The sequence below is a fragment of the Pleurodeles waltl genome, chromosome 2_1 (assembly GCF_031143425.1).
Source record: "Pleurodeles waltl isolate 20211129_DDA chromosome 2_1, aPleWal1.hap1.20221129, whole genome shotgun sequence".
Taxonomy (NCBI): domain Eukaryota; kingdom Metazoa; phylum Chordata; class Amphibia; order Caudata; family Salamandridae; genus Pleurodeles; species Pleurodeles waltl.
Genome location: NC_090438.1, coordinates 146,595,147 through 146,620,063, shown reverse-complemented (window position 1 = coordinate 146,620,063; position 24,917 = coordinate 146,595,147).

Below are 24,917 nucleotides of genomic sequence, written 5' to 3'. Positions count from 1 at the left end.
CATGTTTAATATTTTGTCTATTAATTTTTACTGTAATTTTGTTGGATGTCAACCAGTTGATATTGTTGAACAGCTAGAAACGTTGCTCAGTGAATAGATGTAGAAATACCTTAGTGCTTCCCTTATTTGGGCAGGAGATGTTTATATAGCCATATGCTGTTATAATGGAAGTAGAGTTTGTGGCATTGTTAATAGGCAGGGGGATTATGTGAGTCACTTTCAGCATATGGCCTATGGGGAAGTACTAACTAGGATAATCTTGGTCAGTAACATGTTTTTTGTATCAGAGCAAATAATGGGCAATTTGTCATTTAATCCACCTTTTGTAGGGAGACGTAAGGGGAGTGAAATTGACCATATTTTCCTGTCCGGATATCTGTTGCAATGTATGTGAGGTTGGAGGTGTACCATTCCCCATAGAGTGATCAGTACCCCATTCTGATTGAGCAAACCAGTGATTGGTGGGCTCCTCAAATGAAAGAGAAACATTCATTACTGACATTTTCAAATAACAAGGGGGTCCGCAGAAAATTTTAACATGTTGATGGCAATATAATATTGGCGTTTCTGGTAGGGATGCATCTTAGAGAGGTGAATTCCTATTTAATAGATTCTCCCATACCAGATGCTGTTTGCTCCAATTTTGCCAAAATGTATGTTTTCATTACTTATTCTCTGACAATAGTGAACCCAAGAAGGGCAAGACCCCCTCATGTCTGGTTTGATTCTGAAGGTATAAAAATATTGCCACAAGATTTGATTGCAGTGCGAACAGCCAGAAAAAACTATAGAATGGCTATTGAGAACAGGAAAAGGGAGATTAGGGAAACGGCAGTGGAAGAAATGGAACGAGCCACTACCTTAAACAACAAACTATTCTGGGAAGTCAAAAACAAACCTTTGTTTAATGAAAGGAACCCTTTGGGATAGATTGTTAGAAATCAGATCAGAAATGGTTTGACCATTTTTTCAAACTACTTAATGCAGAAAGGCCAGAGGAGGGACAGCCATGTAGAGTCTCCCCCATTTCATTGGGGAACTTGAAGAATTTAGTAACACCATCTCAGTGAGGGAAGTACAAATAGCAATTTTACACTCTGTGACGGGGAAAGCATTAGGACCAGATGGGGTCCCATGCAAACTTTTTAAATATAACCTTGAGTTGTGGGCCCCCATGCTAACAATTTGTTTCCGATGCTGCATAATGGGGGCGGGGGAGATTTGGAATCATGGAAGCAGTCAATTGTAATTCAAATTTACAAAAATGGGTACAAAAACGTTCCTTCAAATTATTGTCCCATTTGCCTGTTAGATTCTTCTATGTAGATATTTGGGAGGATCATTTTAGGAAAATTGGAAAGCTGGGCGGAAAATAGTGCTTTCTTCAGAGATGCTCAGTGCGGGTTCAGCCCAGGAAAAGGTCCCACAGAACAAACCCTAAATCTCTCCTTGATCATAGGTAAATCCATTTATGCGAGGGGCTGTATCATTTATGAGGCCTTTATGGCCCTCGCCTCTGCATTTGTCTTAGTGAAAAGGGAGCTTATAACCTTAGCAGGTATTGACCCTCTTTTTCTGACTGTCCTGAAATACTTGCACCATGACAACTTTATGAGGGTGCGGAACACCCAAGGGGGTGATTTGACAGCCCCATTTCAGTCACTCGAATGGTAAGCCCGGGATATATTATGGCCCCCTTTTTTATTTCTGTGTCATATTATTGCTTTGGATTCTTTTTTTAAGCACATGCACTTTGGATCTCCCTCAAAATAGTTTCAGATTAGTTCCTGTTCTGCTCTATACAAATGCTGTGGTGCTTTTAGTCTGCACAGCAAATGGTCTGCAGGCACTGCTGGATGGGTTCCAAAGTTGTATGTGCGGTTTGAACATTATAGAGAATAATGACAAATCTTACATTTTAACTTGTTGGCCAAAAAATACTCATTCTAAAGTCCTTTATCTGGGTGGTATTCCAATAACAAAAACTAAGCATTTTAGTGATCTTGAAATTTTATTTGATGAAACATTATCTTGGGAATGTTTGTTTTCTACGAGGTCACATACCATGGAGATGGGGTGTGAGATGCTGTTTAGGTTTACTAAGAAGATAGGCCATAAATTCCCAGAAGAATTGATTCAATTATATAAAAGCAAATGTTTTCCTGCAGGTACTTATGGTGCAGGAGTATAGGGGTATAATCAACCTAATTCTACTCAGGTCAAAGAAAACAGGTTCCTGAGCAGACTCCTGAAGCTCTCCAGATGAACCTAAAGTTTAATTCTCCATTCCAAAGTTGGTCTGGGTTATTTGGAAGACTGGGTCGGTCTTGCACCACTCATGTTATGGATTAAGGTTTGGTCAAGCCCGGAGTTGATTTTGTCATGAATGATCCTGGAGGATTGCCTTAAACAAAGTAAAAGTCAATCTATCCCTTGAACCTCATGTGTGAAGAGTACACTGCAGGATATAGGCGTGAGACACCTTTTAAAACACCTGGGAATACTAGCCTGAAGGTTAAGGTATTGGTTAAGGAATCTTATTTGACCTATGTGGATGGAATAAGAAGGGGAAAGGTGGCTGAAATGCTGATACTGAAATTGTTTATACCCATATAGACATGTAACGGGATGGAGCCCTACTTGATATAGGTTAAAGACTCAGAATATAGGTTCTATTTAACAAAACTTAGAGCCAATGCAATGCACTTTTTGGGGTCCTTTCCAGTTGTAGGTTCACGGTTCAGGTCATTGCTCTGCTGTCCATGTGATGGGGTCTCCAAATGGTCTACTATTCACTTTATGCTGTTTTGTACATTGTATTCTGTTTTTAGAAGAAAAAAAAAATTGTCCCATCTTTAGAGAAAAATTTCATAGTATATATTTTGGGGGTTTTAGGATGATACAGTGGCTAGAATCCCCTACAAAATGTTCTCCTGCTGTGAATTTTATTATTCAGGCACTGAAATTACGGCTAAAGTATGCACTGTGATTTATAAAGAGGGATTAAGGAGTTTATCACTTCATGAATTTTTAAACATCTGATGTGTTTTTTTAAAAGATAATTTTATTTATTTGTGTTGTGTGCTTTTATGGCGATCTATGAGGCTGAATAACTTGACTTGACTTGACTTGAACTTGCATATCAATATGAAAAACAGAGCGGTCAAGAGGTAGGGATAAATTAAATAAATACTTTCAAAGAACAGAGATAAATACTTTCTTTGTGGAATAATTATTTTCCAATATTTATTACTAATAGTTTTTTGCAAAGCAGAAAGTGGCTCATCGGTGAATTGTTACAAAATACAAGGTATCAACATAACAGCACATAACACACACATGATTGACATTTTCTACTTGGTTCAACTAAGGCAAACATGTAACTTCTCGGAGCCTTGAAAATGAACAAACCGTCAGTAGAGGGTTGTCCCCAACATCATTTCTTTGTTAGGAACTGGTGGTTACAATTAGTATTCGTGATTGTAATCCACTCTTTTGTGATGATTGGTGGTTCACGCACAGGCAACTGTCAAATACCTATGTGTTTTTTTGAGGTAGTTTGCAGTGCGTAGTAAGGGGTTTTGTAGGGTTGACTCCAATTAAAGAACCCAATCTCACTGGTATATGTGACAACGCGTTTCGGCCTCTCCAGTAAGGCCCTCATCAGGACTATCGAGGGACAACGTGGCCTTGTTGGAGTAGGGATTCTGCAAATCCTCGCAATCCAGTACTGCGGAAAGTATTCATCACTGTTCTTTGAAAGTATTTATTTAATTTATCCCTACCTCTTGACCGCTCTGTTTTTCATATTGTTACTTAACCCAGGTCAGGTAAGGGTTATTGGGTTTCGCTCTTTTATGCACAATTGAACTTGTATATCAGCTTGCATATCAGCACACTGTCAAAGACGTCTAAAGTGCCCAGTGGTAGGGAACGTTAAGCATCATATGTAGGTTGCAGTGTGCATTACATCAGCTTCATACGCGACAAAGGGATGTCTTCCAGGATCACATCTGCGCTCTAGCTAGGGTGTAGTTTAAATGCACTGCAGTGACACATCAGGAAAAATTATTTGGTTATGCAACTTTATGAAATATTCATAAGACACCTCTGCAGTGTTCTTTGTAGGCCCACAGGACAGAGGTCTAATATTAAAAAAATGAGTACATGAACACACTACACATTGGTGTTAGTATTCCCTGACAGTGAAATATATAAGCAGAAAGCTATTTCCATGTTTAGAGAGCAGAAATGCGAATACAAATCTAATTTCCCATTCTTCACTTGGAAAAAGGTTATAAAAATGTTTCAAAGTTATTTTCAGCTTGCTTTTTTAAATATGATTTAATAGTGATATCTGTTTTTGACAACTTAAGCAGCAAAGTGACTTTATAAAATTGTACTTTAGGTTACCTGAACCAGAACTGCCTTAGAACTCATCTCACCACCAGAACTGGAATAGCAAAATACAAATCCTAGCTCTGAAAGGTAATGATCCTGGCTCAAGGAACAATGACCTGTCTCTGAGGCCAGGGAAAGTGAACTGGTATTAGCTGCTGACCACTTAGCAGGGATAAGTTATCTATGAGTAGGAAGGAATAGCTGGCAGGAGACCTATGTCAGCTATTATGCTATTTCGACTTGGAGGACCAAAAGGCGTTCTCCTACCTATTCCTTAAACCCTTGCGAACAGCCAGATTCCAGTCACTGTAGAAGAAAAGCACAGTTTCGCCCCAACAGGTAGAAGGATCCTGGTCTTCCAAATTTCTATGCCACCACCCAGGAAATGATACACCAATAGTCTCGCAAACTTAATTCCCAACTTCAACGACTGGATAACCACTTGCACTACAAGCAACTTGAACGCAGACAGAGACAAGTCAGAATGACACCAACAAGAGCATCCATAAATCCATAAATCCATCCTCAGACATTATCATCAGCAAATCAAACCCACCAAACACTTCATGCTCAACGACCACATCAAAAGCAGCACCAATTAAATTATTCCTATAGCAAAAGATTTAACCTATCTGATAGCAAGCTCTAATGGATAATCCCTCTCTGCACCTTTGCATACTGTCATCCCTATTTTTCAGCAACAAGATCACTGGCAACTATGATACTGTGGCATATACAAGCTCCAAAAGGACCCCTGGAACCTACCTGCTCATTTTTACGAACACCCAGAGGATCACCATGACCACCTGGCCCACCATCACCACTCAATAAACTACAACATCCCTGTAGTCCATACTCTCCGGAGTACCCTCGGACATTTGCCCTCATCAAGGCCCTCATTTTGACTTTGGCGGTCCAGACCGCTGATGCTAAACCTGCCAGCAGACCGCCAGTTCTGGTGGTCTGCAGACCACCATAGCACGAGTGCTGGCAGCCGTCCACCATGTTACTGATGGAAAGTCACCAGCACAAGTTTACCATATTGCAGGCTGTAATACGGCTTGGCGGAGTCTGGCTGTCATGGTGGTGCTGGTGGTGCATGACTGCCAAGACCCATCCCCTTCCGGATGCCCTCCTTGATGGAGAAGGTAAGTGGGTGTCTGAAAGGGGGGGTGCCTGTGTGTGTGTGTGTGGTTGTATGTATGCAATGTATGCATCCGTGGAGGGGTAGGAGTGTGAATGATTGCGGATGAGTGGGGTGTCTGTATGTGAGTGCGAGTGTGAGGAGGGGGTATTGTGAGTGCGTGAATGCAGATGTGGTACTGTGAGTGCTTGAATGCGGAGGGGGTACTGTGAGTGTGTTAATGGGGAGGGAGTGGTAAATGTGTTTGTGTATGTATTTAAATGTGAATGTTAGTGTGCGTGTATGTGCACATGAATGGGGGTGTCTACATGTCTGTGTAGATGAATGTGAGTGAGTGGGGGTGTCAGTGTAGATGAATGTGAGTGTGGGGGGGTGTCCGTTGATGAATGCGAGTGAGTGGGGGTGTCTGAGTGCATGTATGCGTATGCTGAATGGGTGTGTATGTGTATGCATGTGTGCATGAAGGGGTTGGGGGTGTTTGTGAGTGTATGGACGGGTGGGGGGATGTGTGCACATGTGGGGACATATGTGTATGTATGTGCCAGCAACAGGAATGAAGATTCCTGTTGATGAGTGTGTGACTGCCAGGGTTTTCATGGTGGGGTGACCGTCACGAAAAGCCTGGCGGTTTGCAGCCTCGTAATCCAGGTGGCAGGCTGAAGCCTGTCACTGGGTTGGAGGTGGTCACTGCTAGCCAGAGTGGTGCGACCTCAACGGCGGGCCAGGCGGAGTTGTGGAGGCTTGGCATCTGCCAAGCCCCATAACTCGTAATGTGGCTGTAGGACCGCCACGGCGAGGCTGGCGTTCTCATGACTGCCAACCACATAATGAGACCCCAAGTCTTCATAAAAGGACTCCACCCCATTATCACAGCCCTTGCCCTGATCCTGATTGACTAGACCATGACAGCCATCTAGCCAAATACCTGGAAACATGCCACAATACTCTCCTTCCTCAAGAAACCCTCAGCAGACCCGAGGATACTAGTCAACTACTGGTCCATCTCCCCTCTACCTCATACAGCAAAAATCATATCAACGATGATAAACAAATACCTAGCCACACACCTCACTGAAAACTTCCTTTTCAATACCACTCAATCTGGATTCAGGTCCAACCACAGTACTGAGACCACCTTCTTCGCCCCCATGGGCGACATCCAGGTGATCATTCACAGAGGTGACACTACTGCCGTCATGCTACTGGATCTTTCTGCAGCCTTTTACACTGTCCCTCACTCCAACCTTTTCCAACAACTGCACAACTCCAGTATCCATGCCCATGCACTTCACTGGATTTGCTGCTGTCTGACAGGCCACTTCCAGTCACTCAGCCTTGCCACCTTTACCTCGTAAACCATCAACCTCATCTACGGAGTTCCACAAGGATCCTCAATCAGCCCCATAATATTTATTCGTGTCCAGCAAAGTTGGCAGATGGATGAAAACCAGCTGCTCAACCTCAACACAGACAAGATGAAAATAGTAAATTTAAGTCAAAACAGTTTGCTCTGGGACTCCACCAGGTGGCCTGCTGCACTAGGAGCAACACCTCTCCCAGCATCCCCCACGCGTAGAACCAGGAATTGTAACTAACAGCCAACCCATAATTAACTAGCTTAGTGGATGCAGTCTCCATCCCCTGCTTCCAAACAATCAGGACGCTCAAGAAAATCCTTAAAAGACTCCCCCAAAACACTTTCAGAATGGTCATCCAAGCCCTGATGACCAGTATCACCAGCAAGCTGCTCTGCGCCAAAGTGCTCTATGATGGAATCATCAGTCAATTGACCAAAAGCTTCAAGAAAAACAAAACGCAGCAGCCAAGCTCACCCTCAATCTCCCTCCTTGTACTCACAACACTAAAACAGGTCCACTGCCTGTCAATCGGTAAACATGCACTGTAAAAGTCTTCATGCACACATAAAAAATCTTACACAAATTGACCTGATGTACCTCAACAACTGCATAAACTTCCACACACCTACCAGGCACTCCACTCAGTCAGACCCCTAATCAAACATATCTCCTGCATATTCACAACCAGATCCGAGGTCAGCTGTTCTCCATTCTGGGTCCTAAAGCCTTTAATGTTTTATGAATCACTGAAACAATTAATTGGTAGAGAGACCAAAAAAGGAAAAGATAGCACTGTTTGAATTAAAGAACAATTACATTTATGTGTTCAACATTTCAAAAATATTAATTTTATTAATTCTTCATTTTCATTTTGAAAATTCGTATCTTCATGTAGCATGTAAAATTACTTCCAAAATTCAGTGTTGCTTGTTGAAATTTTATTGATGTAGTACAGTCAAGCAATGTCAAATTTCAATAGTGTCACTTTCCATTCACATCCATAATAATTGGTTTCTTTGAAGTTGTACAGCCAACACATGTTTCATGGCTTAAAGTGAAGTACTACTTGTTCAGGACTGTTAAGAATTAATATTTGCAAAATAATTACAAGACTCAAATTAATTGATAAAATCAAAAAATCTAAATCTCAAAAATAGACAGCAATGTTCCCAAATTCATGTACATGTATTTACCTAATGATCAAAAATGAAACCAAGAGCATAAAAGCAAAAATTATCAAACAGCAAAGGTGTAATTACAAATAAGTTTTAACTTAATTACTAGTTATCTGGAGAAATAATCATTTTGTCAGGATGGTTTTTTTAGAAAACAAAAATGTGGGTTTAGAGTGCTCTCATGTTCCCTGGCTACTATAATATATCTATTTGCCTTAGACAAATCTCTTTAAATGCATTAATTACGAGTACTGTGTGGAACGCAGTTTTGCTCCGCAGAATTCCACAGAGCCACAAAAAACACTGCCCGTAGAACTCTGTGAACAGGTGGAAAATTACTCGTCTGGCTTTTTGTGCTGTTTTTCATGCCAGTAGCACATTTCATATTGAAAATCAGTGCAAACAGCACCACGCTGTACACATGCGAAGGGCCATTTCGATTTTGCTTTCTCTGCTGTTCTATGCATGGTGCGGGACCTATTTTGTTATCAGTATGTGTCTTTCTGTGTGGGAATTTTATGTTTTTGTTTTTGTTTTCCCTTTCCTTGTATTCCACTTCTTCATTTCTGCTTTGTGGTGTACTTTTGTCACCCAACTCCATGACAGAGCAGCAAGCAGCAGTGCCAATGGTACCACTAGTAGTCATACACCCAATGGGCACCAGTGCCAATCAGTGGTGCAACCATGCCCCATTTTTACTGAGGTGGAGGTGGCTGTGCTGGGTTTTTGGGTCCAGCACCATCTCCTATCCATACTGGCAGTAGGAGACAGGCCTGGAAAAGGGTACACTCTTCGGGAGCATCGGCTGCTGCCAGGGAGAGTGCATTGGTATGGGCACCACAGCACAGGGGCCGCACACCACACAGAAGCTGAGGCACCGTGGGCAGACATCATTAGTAGGGAACAGGACCTGTTCGACCTGCAGGGTGTCAAGGTTGTGGAGCTTGGTGAGTAACAAACGTTTTTTGTTTTCTAAAAATACTAAGCTGTTTAGTTTATGTTACAGTGACTAATATTATCTGGCCTGGCTTGACCTAGCTGGGTGTGCGGCACTACCTATTCGGCACTTGGTTCAGCTGATTATTTAGGAAGCATTATAGATTCTTCTGTCCTTTCATTAGGAGTAGTATATCAGGGAGATAGTGTTCTGTGTGCCTTTTTGTAAATAGCTCAAACAGCACCACTCTCCCAGTAGTGTGTAGTATGCATTGAAAAGGGAAACTGAGTTGGTCCGTCAAAGGGGGTGGACAAACACAGATCATTCATTGCAATGCATTAGGAGTTCAAAATGTAGTCTAGGAAATGAGGGATAGGGCTTAGGTTTAGAAATTAGGAATAGGGCAATAGGCTGTCTAGTTTAGAAAGAAAAACAATGCTACTGCGTCTGCCTGTGAAAATATATTTTATAGATTAAATGAATCATTAATCTTTTTTACCTTCTTGATTTCTTATACCAACACCCAAGCATGACAGGAGCAGGGCAAAGGTACTGCTACCACAAGGGTCCACGGCAGGTGGACCACTACCTGAGCTGTGGCCACGACAGATGGTTCTGCTGGCCCCAGTAAATCCTGTTATTATTATTTACTAACTTTAACCTCTCCCCACTTCTAAAATAGTTTGCCTTGTAAAATAAGTTTGCCTCGTGAAACTCAGCTCATACTCTCCATCTCAGACAAGATGGCAAACATCCAATCCAATTTCTCCAGCTGCATGACCAAAGTTGCCAGATGTATGAAGTCCAACTGCCTCAACCTCAACACAGACAAGATGAAAATAATAAATTTATATCAAGACAGCTCGCTCTGGTACTCCACCGGGTGGCATGCTGAACTAGGACCAACACCTCTGTAGGAAAGTACCCTCTTTTTGGCATGTATATATTGTGTATATTACTTACCTCCTAAGGGAGTATAGCCTCTAAGGTATTTTTGGTATTTGTGTCACCAAAATAAAGTATCTTTATTTTTGTAACACTGAGGGACATATTTATACTTTTTGGCGCACAACTGCGCCAACGCAGTTGTGCGTCAAAATTTTTTACGCCGGCTAACGCCATTCCAAAGCGCCATGCGGGCGCCTTATTTATAGAATGACGTTAGCCGGCGGAGCTGCCTGGTGTGCGTAAAAAAAAATGACTTACACCAGGCAGCGCTGGCGTAGGGGAAAATGGAGCTTGGGTGTCAAAAAATGGGGCAAGTCAGGATGAGGCAAAATTTTCGCCTCAACCCGATTAGCGCCAATTTTTTTTACTCCCAACCCCCATTGAAATGACTCCTGTCTTAGCAAAGACAGGAGTCATGCCCCCTTGCCCAATGGCCATGCCCAGGGGACTTATGTCCCCTGGGCATGGTCATTGGGCATAGTGGCATGTAGGGGGGCACAAATCAGGCCCCCCTATGCCACAAAAAAAATTAAAAAAAATACTTACCTGAACTTACCTTAAGTTCCCTGGGATGGGTCCCTCCATCCTTGGGCGTCCTCCTGGGGTGGGCAAGGGTGGCAGGGGGTGTCCCTGGGGGCATGGGAGGGCACCTCTGGGCTCCTTCCGAGTCCACAGATCCCTTAACGCCTGCCCTGACCAGGCGTTAAAAAATGACGCTAAAGCGGCTGGACGTCATTTTGTTTGACCCGCCCACTCCCGGGCGTCATTTTTGCCCGGGAGTGTAAATACGGCGCACATGCCTCGCAGTCATTTTTTAGAAGGGAACGCCTACCTTGCATATCATTAACGCAAGGAAGGTGTCCACGCTAAAAAATGACGCAAACTCCAAGATCTTTGGCGCTAGACGGGTCTAACACCAAAGTATAAATATGGAGTTAGTTTTGCGTCGGATTTGCGTAAAAAAAAACTACGCAAATCCGGCGCAAACAGAGTATAAATATGCCCCTGAGTATTTTCTTTCATGTGTGTGAATACAGTGGAATTGCAAGAGCTTTGCATGTCTCCTGGATCAGCCTTGGCTGCTCAGCTATAGCTACCCCTTGACAGCCTGGTTTATAGACACTGACTAAATTTCACTAATAAGGAATAACTGGACCTTTGGTACCCACTACAAACCAGGCCCCCCTCCCACATTGGTAGGGGGAAGAGATAAGTACTTGCAATTGCCTTATCACTCTGTCACTGGTGCTTTCCACAGGAAAGTGTACTCCATACCTAGAACTATATAAAAATATACCTAGTGCAGGATCTAGTCTTTTCACTAAAAGTTAGGTAAAGTAGGTTTTTCTCTTTCCTTTTACTTTACTCTAACTTACTACACAATGGCCCTCATTATGAACTTGGTGGCAATCACCGTCGATCGCCGTGGCGAAGGTGAACAGAAAAACGCCAATGTCGGAAGACTGGACACGGCCGAATTATGATGCCAAAAAGTCAAACCACCAAAAATCCTGCAACCTCCATCCACCGCCAGGGCCTACGATGGCAGAAAGGCAGTACACCCCACCCCGCCACCGCCATGCAGACAAATCATCCACCCACCAAATAATGAAACACAAATTAGCGTGGCGGATAGTGGATGCCAAGAGACCTCCACGGCCAGCAATGGGACCCACCAACAACAATTGCACACATTGGCAACTTTGAAACCCACACACCTGACACACATCCACAACACTATAAAACACACACATACACACCCCACAATCATTTGCAGTGCCAATAGCACAACTGAGATTTAAAACACAACACGCACACACTGAACACAACATAACACAAGTCACACGCACAAATACACCATAAAAACACATACAAACCCCAAACACCTTTATAAGCCACACACATAACCACACAAAAGCACCCTCACCAATACACCAACAACACACCACCCAAAGCACACACCATGGCACCCCCTATGCACCCCTGCTTCACAGATAGGGAGCTAGGGACCATGGTGGACGAAATACTCAGTGTCAAGCCACAACTATTCGGTGTACAGGCCGTGGCCAGGAAGATGGAGCCATGGCAGACAATTGTCAACAAAGTCAATGCAGTGGGAAACCATCCACGCACAAGGGATGACATCTGGAAGAGATGGAACAACCTGCGCAGGAAGGTTCGGTCAATGGCATCCAGGCACAACATCGCCATACAAAAGACTGGTGGAGGTCCCCCACCGACTGGGAGGAAAAGGTACTGGCTATCCTGCACCTGGAGGGCGTCACTGGACTCACTGGAGGACTGGACTCGGGTAAGTCAACTACAATACCTTAGAAGTCAACCATCCTATTATGCATGCATCACCCCACCCCTCTCCCCACCACCAGGACCCCATCCCCACCGAGTCCACAACACCCACATCCAACTACCCTGCATGGCCACAATCCCACAAACAGACCTCCATCTTGCCCCCTGTGCACAGTCACCTACCCCTGCATGGATTCCCAGTGGCACTACAGCACCCACAATGCACCTCCACCCCCACATAAAATGCAAAGATATGTACACAAAGGGACCTTGCATGCCACAATCGGGGAATATAAGCACAAAATAGGGTAGAGCTGTGCATCAATTGCTGAAAAAGTACCTGACACTCACATCTCCATTCCCACCCACAGGTACCACCACCCATGCCACATGAACGGAAACACCAAGGAGTGCCAGCGTCTCACATGGGGACAGACGCACCTCTCAGGAGAGTGGAGAGGGATGTATGGAAAGTGAGGAATACCCTGGCCCATCACACAGTCCTGGACTGTCAGTCTCCAGCAGCCCCACCCAGGATATCACTGACAGACCTACCACCTAGCCACCATCATCAGTCTGTCCAAATGACCCCATACCAGTGTCTCCTGGCCACAGACTGGTGGCCCACATTCGCAGAGGCCACAGTCTCCACCCACCAACAGGTAGGATGATTAAGGGCCTACTGCAAGTGGGACTGCCAGACCTGTGCAGGGGACATAGGCACAGGGGGTGAGGGCCAGTGAGAGGACATCAGTGGCCCAGGGGTGTAGACAAAGGATGGATGCAGCAGGCCATGAGGTGATATCTGAGGTCCTGGGAGCATACCACCATACTCAGGACAGGATGGGCCAGATCTTGGCCACCTTGCAGCAGAATCAGAGGCTACAGATAGCACACCACCAGGAGGCCAATGAGCAATGGAAACATCTCAATGCCACTATGGCCACCATTGCAGGGGTGTTGCAGCACCAGTACCACAGCCAGGCTGAGACCTCCACCCACCTGCAAGCCCCTACCTCTAGCCAGTATAATACCCTTCATTCTACATCTGCAGCAGCTACTGGACTGGTGGCACTGCCAGAGGACATCCAGGAAACCAGCACCACTACCCCTGCAGCCTAGCTGCAGTCACGCAAACGTGCCCTCGGATCCAGACATGCCATTGAAACACCAGCCAAGCCCAGCACTAGGAAGTGACTGTGCCCTAAACTTTGTGTGCTACTGTGCTTCCTTGTTGACTTGCCACTGCCATCACACAATCTACCAATGGCCACATGGAACAAAACCCAGTGCTACCAACAGCTGAGCATATGTACCTGAGTATGGATATGCACCATGTGCTCACTCCCTATTACTGTTCCACGAAATTAGTATATTTTGTCTTTTAATAAAAACACCCATGCACTCAAATCATATGTCCCTCATCAATCTGAGATATCAATTGTGAGTGTGTATCAATTTCATAATCATACCTTTATTGCAGGAGGGGATCAAACGCACTGTAGTGTCTGGGGTATGTCACACTGTACCATATATTGGGTTCCATGGTACATGCCACTGCAGTCATCAGTTAACAGTGCCAATGACTATAGATGCCACATTACATTTAAATGAGTCAGACTGAAACTATGCAGTGAAGAAATCATAATCATCAGTGAACAGTACCTCATAGTCGCTGGAAGTAAAGGCGGAGCAGCTGGTTCCTGGAGTTGACATCCTCCCCCTCTTCTTCATCACCATCATTCTTATCCCCTCACTGAGGTTGCAGGGCTGGTTGGACAGCACCCTCCTCTTCCAGGAGGGGGATAGCTTTCCTTATAGCCAAGTTGTGCAGCATGCAGCAGGCCACCACTATCTTACACACCTTGTCAGGGACATAGCACAGGGATCCCCCAGAGAGATGGAGGCAACACAATCTAGCCTTCAAGAGACCTATAGTGCTCTCAATCACCATGCTAGTACATCCATGGGCCTCATTATATTTCCTCTTCGTATCTGTCCTGGGATTCCTCACAGGTGTCAAGAGCCATTGCAAGTTGGAGTAGGCAGAATCACCTGCAAAAGTGGGTGAAAAAGGACCTTAAGAAACTGACTTCACATGCATATTGGCTGGCTGGCAGCTATGTACACACTCACCTATGGGCCATCCTCTGTCCCCTTGTAGTTGTCCCATCAAGTGTGGTACACTGCTGTTTCTCAGGACAAAGCAATCATGGACTAAGCCTGGGAACCTGGCACTGACATGTGAAATGTACTGGTCACACCAATTGTATATTCATAGAGTGATAGTTGTTTTGATCCCAGTACACCTGTTCATTCATTCTTGGTGATATGAGAGCTATGTGGGTTCCATCAATGGCACCAATCACATGTGGGATGTTGGCAAAGGGATAAAATCCAGATTTGATGGCAAGAAGTTCAGCCCTTTGGGGAAAATGGACATATGTTTGCAGGTGTTGGACGAATGCTTCCAAGAATTTTGACAGGATGAGGCTTAACATTGGCTATGAAACCCCTTCACCCATGCCCCTTGTCACCTGAAAAGAGCCTGTAGCCAAAATTGGAGTACAGATAGCATTTGCACAGATGTAGGGATGGCATGCTGATTCTGATTAATCGGTTTCAGTACAGGATCCATTAAAGCACAGAGGTCATGGACAGTAGCTCTATTGAGTCTGTAGGTGACAATGATGTGACATTCCTCCATAGTTTCCAAATGAAAGGCCCATATTTATACTTTTTGACGCTAAACAGCGCTAAGGCAGTTTAGCGTCAAAAAATTTAGCGCCGTCTAACGCCATTCTGAAGCGCCATGCGGGCACCGTATTTATGGAATGGCGTTAGCCGGCGCAAGCAGACCGGCGCTGCCTGGTTTGCGTGGAAAAAAACCACGTAGACCAGGCAGCGCCGGCGTTGGGAAAAAATGACGTTAGGGCGTCTTAAAATGGGGCAAGTCAGGTTGAGGCAAAAAAATCGCCTCAACCCGATTTGCGCCATTTTTTTACGACGCCCAGACGCCATTTCATGACTCCTGTCTTAGTAAAGACAGGAGTCATGCCCCCTTGCCCAATGGCCATGCCCAGGGGACTTGTGTCCCCTGGGCATGGTCATTGGGCATAGTGGCATGTAGGGGGGCACAAATAAGGCCCCCCTATGCCACCCAAAAAAAGTAAAAAAATATAAAAAATAATACTTACCTGAACTTACCTGAATGTCCCTGGGGTGGATCCCTCCATCCTTGGGTGTCCTCCTGGGGTGGGCAGGGGTGGCAGGGGGGGTCCCTGGGGGCAGGGGAGGGCACCTGTGGGCTCATTTTGAGCCCACAGGCCCCTTAACGCCTACCCTGACCCAGGCGTTAAATAGTGGCGCAAATGCGGGGTTTTTTGACCCGCCAACTCCGGGGCGTGATTTTTGCCCGGGAGTATAAATACGACGCATTTGCGTCGCCGTCATTTTTTTAGACTGGAACGCCTTCCTTGCATCTCATTAACGCAAGGAAGGCGTTCACGCAAAAAAATGACGCTATTTGCCAATACTTTGGCGCTAGACGCGTCTAACGCCAAAGTATAAATATGGCGTTAGTTTTGTGCCGAATTTGCGTCGAAAAAAACGACGCAAATTCGGCGCAAACGGAGTATAAATACGGGCCTAAATCTGTAAACAGATGGGGCCCTCCCTCGCCACATGGGTCTGTATCTATGGTGGAGGAAAGAACACAGATTGAGTGTAAACATACACCTGTCACTGTATCAATGTAAGTGGGAAACGTAGGTAACACACAAGTATGAAGTACACCGTCAGGCATATGTGTGCTGAGTCAACTCTGTTATAATGGCATCCCAGTGTGGACACAATTCCAAAGATGGGTGCATGTGGGGATCCTACACTCATGTCAGCAAATGACTAAGGTCGGAGAGTTTGAGGGCCTGGATAAGGCCCCTGACCAGGCTATAGTGACATGGTGGTAGCAAAATGGTAGCCTCCTGACATCCAGGTATGAGGGAGTGGAAGTGACTTCATTCATCTGGCATTATTCGTCATGGCGGAAGGCAGTGTTCACTGTTGTGCACCCCATCATTGGATTACATAGTTGTGAATGGGGAATCTGGGCCAATCATGTCCGCCGCCGGCAGTGACGGAGCACACCGCCGTGGTACCTTCGACATGTCATCAGACCATTGTCACTTGACTCCTGATTCCAGTGCAGGGTAGTACTCCACTGCATGTGCTGCTGTGTCCTGACTCTGGTCCTTGAGATGGCACGAGTCACAGGGTAACGGGCCCCGGCCTTCAACGCGGAGGTGCTGGAGAAGCTGGTGGATGGGGTTGGATGGGGTCCTACCCCTTTATGCAAAGTTAAATGGGCGACCAGAGGAGCAGGTGAATTGGCATTTGTCATCCTTAGATGTGTGTGATTGTGGTGGATGCCTGTATGCACGTGGGTTCGATGTATGACTGCCCAGCCATAGACTGTCTGGCATGTACTGTATGTGATTTGATAACATGGCTTTTAACAATGCCCGTTCCATATGGAACGACATGTCATCTGTGTTCGGTGCACACACGTGCAAAAACGTCTGTTTTTTTGCTCTGTGTATCCCATGCAGGTCAGCGCCCATCAAAAGAAAGGCCTGTGGCAAGCAATCACCAATCGGACTCTGGGGTCTACAACCGGCAGAGCACCCACTGCAGGAAGCGGTGGAAGGACCTGAGGCGCTGGGCCAGGAAGACAGGAGAGGCCCAGCTGGGGAGGGCCTCCCCATGAGGAAGGGGTGCCCGTCGGACCGTGACCCCCCTAGTGGCCCGCATTCTGGTGGTGGCCTATCTGGATTTGGATGGGCACTTGAAGGCAGCACAGCAGCCAGAGGGGGTGAGTACCAACACCTTTGTTATACTGCTCTGATGGATGTATGTTGGTGAGGTGGTATGTATGCTTTCTAGTGCCAGGCACTTGGACAGGTGTGTTCCTGCAGTCCTGTCCCCTGAAAGTCCCTGGGATGGTGTGAGGTCAATTTTGGGAGGTCCCATAGGCCCATGGGGGGGTACCTTTTCTGTCATCTTTGTGGCCTGATTGACTAGTAAGTGCATTGGCTTGGCATGGTCTCCCATGGGTACACTCAACACAGTTTATCAGGTCCATGTTTCCTGTGGGTAATATTGTGTATTCTGGGCTAATGGCCACTAGTCAGGGGCATAGTCATGACGTATGTTGTAGGTGCTGCGTGTAGGTGTGTGACCTGGATGGGAGTGGGTGTGAGCCAGAGATGTACATTTATTCAGATTTTCACAAAGTTCTCCTATGTTTTGTCTCTCCACCCCTGTGCTCTTGTGTCCTTTGTGTACATCAGCATCATCTGGCGAGGAAGCAGCGGCACCGGCGAGTGGGGATGCAACAGCCCACGGTTCCAAGGAGGCAGAGTTGGCGGAAGCCAAGGGGACCAGTGGCCTGGAGGACGAGAGGAGTAACACAGAGGAGGCAACTACCACAGGAGGTAGTTACTATGATACCTCCTCCGATGTGAGCTTCCTTTTGGTGGTGGACCCTACTGGGCACACCCATTCTATGCCATCTTCTGCCACCCCCATGCACTCACCGCCCTCCCAGTTGCTCTCCACCAAGTTACCCATGCCCGCTCAATCAGGAGGGTTGGCATCTCCTTCACCCAGGCACCTCATCCCCTGCCCCAATCAGCCCTGCTGCCCTCACGGAGGAGGCTATTGACCTCTTGAGAACCATCTCGGTAGGGCAGACAACCATCATGAATGCCATCCAGGGGCTAGCATCCCAGATGCAGCAATGCAATGCATACCTGGAGGGCATTCACGGTACCATGTCTGGCCTACAGAGATCTTTTCAGGCTGTCAGTGTCCCTGGTCTTTCCGTCCCCCTCCCACCATCTCTACCCCTTCCAGCACCCCACTCCCTTCACAAATCCCAAGCACACGTACAGAAAGTCATGCACACACGTCAACACATAAGAAGCACAGACAAATACAAGCACCACACTTCCCACCACAGGCATACACACACCCAACATACAAAAGCACACACAACAACATCCACTTCCCCCAGTGTTTCATCCTCCCCCACTTCCCTGGCTGTCACCTTACCATGCACACCCACATGCACTGCACCCTCAGTCACTGCTGCTGCCCCCATTCATGCAGTCACCACAACATCTGACATCCAGACATGCCCCCCAGACACCACACCTGCACTCAGTACAACTACATTGACAGACACTTGCAGCACACTGACCAGACCTGCAGACACCCAGACAACATCCATGTACACTGGCAGCCTCTCTTGTCCCTCTTTGTCCACCCCACATTCTCCCAAAACACTCAAACGTTCGCAGACATCGACACCACACACATGCACCACACATCAGCATACTTTACAGGCACCTGCATCCATGTCCGGCACATCTACACCTGGTACAAGCACTCCCTCAACCTCTACTCCCAGACCTGCCTCCAAATCCCCCCCAACTGCCCCTAAGAAGCTTTTCCTTTCCTGTATTGACCTGTTTGAACTCACTGGTCCACCCCGTCTCATCCCTAATCGTGCCCATCTACTTGCCCAGTCTACTCCTTCCACGTCCAAGTCCACCCCAGTCCACCCTTCCCAATCCTGTGCCCCTTACAAAGGGAGGAAGAAGCCCTGCGTTGTCCCAGGTCCCTCTGCCAACCCCCGGTCCAAGCCCACTCCCCCTCCTTCCAAGGGCAATCCCAAATCCCCTCCACCTCTGAAACCTAAGCCCAAGCCTACCCTTCCAGACGTAAGTCCCCACCCCGCCACCCTCTGCCCCTGTTCCCTGAGGTGCCTTGCGGCCCCATTGATGCCCCTTTCAAGTGGAGTACCCTTTGCACATGTGGGAGTCAAGTTCGGCCTATATTGGCACTTCAAGGATTTGAAAATGGACTGGCTAATGGCCTTATTTGGACAATAGTGTTTTTTGTTTCAAATAAACTTTGAGTGCCCAGTAGTGCTGTTGGCACAATATAGTGACGTTGTTCAGAATTTCACTGTGGGGGAGTGGTGTGCACACGTGTGTACTTTGGTGCAGGTCTTTGTTGGCTTGTGTCCGTTAAGTACATCTTGTTATGGTATGCATGGCTTGGGATGGTATAGGGGTTGGGAGTGCGTTGCGGTGTGGGTGGGGTGGGTGTGTAACTGTGCCCTTTCCTCCCATGTGTACTAGGTTGCGGTACTTACTGTTGTCGTCTTCGTCGGTGGTCACGATCGTGGAGGTCTCTGGCAAGGAGCAGCACTGCCATTATTTCCAACTCTCTCTCCATGTCTGTGTCTGCGTGTTGTGTGTGTCTCCAGTGAGTGTTTCTTTTTCCATTGTTCATTTCCGCCATGCTTTGCCTGGTGGGGGTTCCCACCCCGGAACTGCCAGCAGTCTTGTGTTTCAGTATTTGGTGGGCGGGTTGGTCCTTTCCGCCGGCCTGTGGGCGGCCTCCTCCGTCCTCGTCGGTACTGCAAAGATGGCGGTGTATAGATGGACCGCTACTTGTTTCTCATGTGCTTCATTATTTGGCAGTCCGGACCGCCAGCATGTTGGTAGTAGTTACCGCCACCGCCGGTGGGGCGGTGTTTACCACTATGTTTATAATGACCACCTATGTCTTCCACTGAGGCCACTATGGAGTCATGGGAACTCCTTGTGAGAACCTAACTTTCAAAGACTTGAGGGGCTTTGCTCAGAGAGATGCCTAGAGGTAGGGAAGAACCCTAACAAGAATTTCCTTTTAAGTCTCCTTCTCCAGGATGACCAGGAGCAGTCTGGTAACCAGGAGGAGGAGTGGGAGGGGTCTTCTAACCCTTTAGAATCAGGGGAACAGCCTGAGGATTCAGGGGAGGGGCCTTCACAAAATCTTCCCCCTAGCAAACCATCTAGTGTTGAGGGGTTCACATATAGGTAGAGTTCCCTTCACACCTAGATGTCAGGTCACGAGGGTTACCAAAGCTAGAGAAAGATCTCCCTCTACACAGTTGTAGGAGGCTGGCCTGGCTTGTAGTGGGTACCAAGGGGTACTTACACTTTGTACCAGGTCCAGTTATCCCTTATTAGTGTAAAAGAGGTGTTTCTAGCAGCTTAGGCTGATAGAAGGTAGCTATAGCAGAGCAGCATAGGCTGAACTAGGAGACATGCAAAGCTCCTACTATACCATAGGTGTCATATGCACAATATCATAAGAAAACACAATACACAGATATACTAAAAAAAAGGTACTTTATTTTTATGACAATATGCCAAAAGTATCTCAGTGAGTGCCCTCAGTATGAGGATGCCAAATATACACAAGATATATGTACACAATACCAAAAATATGCAGTAATAGCAAAAGGGAGTAATGCAAGCAGTGTAAAGTTACACTGTATTGCAATAGGAGCACATAGGTATAGGGGCAACACAAACCATATACTCCAAAAGTGGAATGCGAATAATGTATGAATCCCAAACCTATGTGATCTCATAGAGGGTCGCTGGGACTGTAAGAAAACAGTGCGGGTTAGAAAAATAGCCCACCCCAAGACCCTGAAAAGTAGGTGTAAAGTGCACCTATATTCCCCAGAGAGCACAGAAGTCGTGATAGGGGAATTCTGCAAGGAAGACCAACACCAGCAATGCAACCAAAGTGGATTTCTGGATGAGAGTACCTGTGGAACAAGGGGAGCAAGTCCAAGAGTCGCGACAAAGTCGAGATTGGGCAGATGCCCAGGAAATGCCAGCTGAGGGTGCAAAGAAGCTGCCACCGGATGGTAGAAGCTATGGATTCTGCAAGAACGAAGAGGGCTAGAAACTTCCCCTCTGGAGGATGGATGTCCCACGTCGTGTAGAAGCTTGCAGAGGTGTTCCCACGCAGAAAGACCGCCAACAAGCCTTGCTAGCTGCAAGGGTCGCGGTTAGGGTTTTTTTGGATGCTGCTGTGGCCCAGTAGGGACCAGGATGTCGCCACTTGGGTGAGGAGACAGAGGGGGTGCCCAGCAAGTCAGGGAGCCCTCACAGGAGCAGGCAGCACCTGCAGAAGTGCCAGAACAGGCACTATGAAGAGGAGTGAACTGGAGCTCACCCAAAGACACAAAATGGAGTCCCACGACGCCGGAGGACAACTCAGGAGGTAGTGCACTGCAGGTTAGAGTGTCGGGGACCCAGGCTTGGCTGTGCACGAAGGAAATCCTGGAAGAGTGCACAGGAGCCGGAGCAGCTGCAAATCACGTGGTACCCAGCAATGCAGTCTAGCGTGGGGAGGCACGGACTTACCTCCACCAAACTTGGACTGAAGAGTCACTGGACTGTGGGAGTCACTTGGACAGAGTTGCTGAGTTCCAGGGACCACGCTCGTCGTGCTGAGAGGGGACCCAGAGGACCGGTGATGCAGTCTTTTGTTGCAGGGGGAAGATTCTGTCGACCCACGGGAGACTTCTTCAGAGCTCCTAGTGCAGAGAGGAGGCAGGCTACCCCCAGAGCATGCACCACCAGGAAACAGTCGAGAAAGCGGCAGGATCAGCGATACAAAGGTTGCAGTAGTCGTCTTTGCTACTTTGTTGCGGTTTTGCAGGCATCCTGAGCAGAAGGTAAAGAGAGAGATGCAGAGGAACTCTGATGAGCTCTTGCATTCATTATCTGAAGAATTCCCCAAAGCAGAGACCCTAAATAGCCAGAAAAGGAGGTTTAGCTACCTAGGAAGGAGGATAGGCTAGCAACACAGGTAAGAGCCTATCAGAAGGAGTCTCTGACGTCACCTGTTGGCACTGGCCACTCCGAGCAGTCCAGTGTGCCAGCAGTACCTCTGTTTCCAAGATGGCAGAGGTCTGGAGCACACTGGAGGAGCTCTGGGCACCTCCCCTGGGAGGTGCAGGTCAGGGGATTGGTCACTCCCCTTTCCTTTGTCCAGTTTCGCGCCAGAGCAGGGCTGGGGGATCCCTGAACCAGTGTAGACTGGCTTATGCAGAGATGGGCACCATCTGTGCCCATCAAAGCATTTCCAGAGGTTGGGGGAGGCTACTCCTCCCCAGCCCTGACACCTTTTTCCAAAGGGAGAGGGTATAACACCCTCTCTCTGAGGAAGTCCTTTGTTCTGCCTTCCTGGGCCAAGCCTGGCTGGACCCCAGGATGGCAGAAACCTATCTGAGGGGTTGGCAGCAGCAGCAGCTGCAGTGAAACCCCGGGAAAGGTAGTTTGGCAGTACCCGGGTCTGTGCTAGAGACTCGGGGGATCATGGAATTGTCTCCCCAATGCCATTGGGGTGACAATTCCATGATCTTAGACATGTTACATGGCCATGTTCGGAGTTACCATTGTGACGCTATACATAGGTAGTGACCTATGTACAGTGTACGCGTATAATGGTGTCCCCGCACTCACAAAGTCCGGGGAATTTGCCCTGAACGATGTGGAGGCACCTTGGCTAGTGCCAGGGTGCCCACACACTAAGTAACTTTGCACCCAACCTTCACCAGGTGAAGGTTAGACATATAGGTGACTTATAAGTTACTTAAGTGCAGTGGTAAATGGCTGTGAAATAACATGGACGTTATTTCACTCAGACTGCAGTGGCAGGCCTGTGTAAGAATTGTCAGAGCTCCCTATGGGTAGCAAAAGAAATGCTGCAGCCCATAGGGATCTCCTGGAACCGCAATACCCTGGGTACCTCAGTACCATATACTAGGGAATTATAGGGGTGTTCCAGTATGCCAATGTGAATTGGTGAAATTGGTCACTAGCCTGTTAGTGACAATTTTGGTATACAGAGAGAGCATAACCACTGAGGTTCTGGTTAGCAGAGCCTCAGTAAGACAGTTAGGCATCACACAGGGAACACATACATATAGGCCACAAACTTATGAGCACTGGGGTCCTGGCTAGCAGGGTCCCAGTGACACATAACAAACATAGTGAAAACATAGGGTTTTCACTATGAGCACTGGGCCCTGGCTAGCAGGATCCCAGTGAGACAGTGAAAACACCCTGACATATACTCATAAACAGGCCAAAAGTGGGGGTAACAAGGCTAGAAAGAGGCTACTTTCTCACAACAGTTCAATGTCACCTCAGTTTCTGAGGGGTTCCACACATCCATTCCAGGTGATGACTCCATAGACAGGGTGTTCAGAAAGCTGAGATTGGAGGAGGCCAGGCTGAGGCTGCAGCAGCAGCAGCAGCAGCTGGCCCTAGATGGGGAGGCCTTGGCTGTGGAAAAGGAAAGGCATGGGTTGGGTTAGTTCCCCATGATGGCAGCAGCAGCAGTTTCAGGAATTATGGTGTTAGAGAGAATACCTTTGATTCCAGGAACTTGCACAAAATTGCCCCCCCTTACAAGGAGGGGGATGATATCTACAAATGGTTTCCTGCACTTGAGAGGGCCTGTAAGGTACAAAGGGTCCCTCAGGTACAGTAGGCTGCTATTCTGTGGTTGTCATTTTCTGGCAAAGGGAGAGATAGACTTCTCATTGTCAGGAAGGAAGATTCAGACAATTAAAATGTTTTGAAGACAGCACTCTTGGATGGAATTGGCCTAACCGCAGAACAGTATATAATTAAGTTTAGAGAAACAAAAAAAGAGTCTTCACAAGATTGGATAGACTTTGTGGACTGTTTTGTGAAGGCTTTGGAAGGTTTGTTTCATGGCAGCAAAGTGTCTGACTGTTAGGGTCTTTATAATCTGATTTTGAGAGAGCATATTCTTAACAATTGTGTGTCTGACTTGTTGCACCAGTACTTGGTAGGCTCAGATCTAACCTCTCCTCAAGAATTGGAAAAGGAGGCAGACAAATGGGTCAGAACAAGGGTATGCAGGAAAAGCTCATAAATGGGTGACAAGGAAAAGAAGAAGGATGGTAAGTCACATGATAAGTGTGGGGCTAAAGATAAAAAGTCAGAGTCTTCATCAGGCCCACAAAAATCTTCTGGGGGTGGGCACAAATCCTCTTCCAACCAACAGAAAAAGCATTGGTGTTACTTATCTTAAAACAAAGGCCATTGTGCAAATGACCCCACTTGTCCCAAGAAAAGCACCAAAGCTCCTACCACCACAACTCCCACTGCTTCCACTAGTGCCCTTAGTAATAGCAGTGATGGTGGGAAAAACACCACAACTAACCAGTCCAAGAGAGCAGCAGGGCTCACTTTGGGAAAAGTAGGGGGGGCGGGCTTAGTTAAGGAAACCCATGAGGCTGCTTTAGTTTCAGATGGTGGCATTGACCTTGCCACTATTTTTGTTTGCCCCTTTAACATGGATAAGTACAAGCAACAACCCCTAATCAATGGTGTTCATTTTGAGGCCTATGGGGACATAGGTGCCAGTGTCACCATGGTGATGGAAAAATGTGTAGCCCCTGAGCAACACCTACTTGGTCATTGGTACCAAGTTGCTGACACCCACAATAACACTGTTAGCCAGCCCATGGCTGTTCTGAATCTAAACTGGGGGGTTACTGGTCCAAAGAAAGTTATGGTAGCTGCTGATCTACCTGTATAGTGTCTACTGGGTAATGATTTTGAGACTTCAGCTTGGGCTGAAGTGGAGTTGGAGGCTCATGCAGCACAGCTGGGCATTCATGGGCACATCTTTGCTTTAACCAGGGCTCAGGACAAAAAGCAAAGAGGACAGGGAAACTTGGATCCTTGAATAAT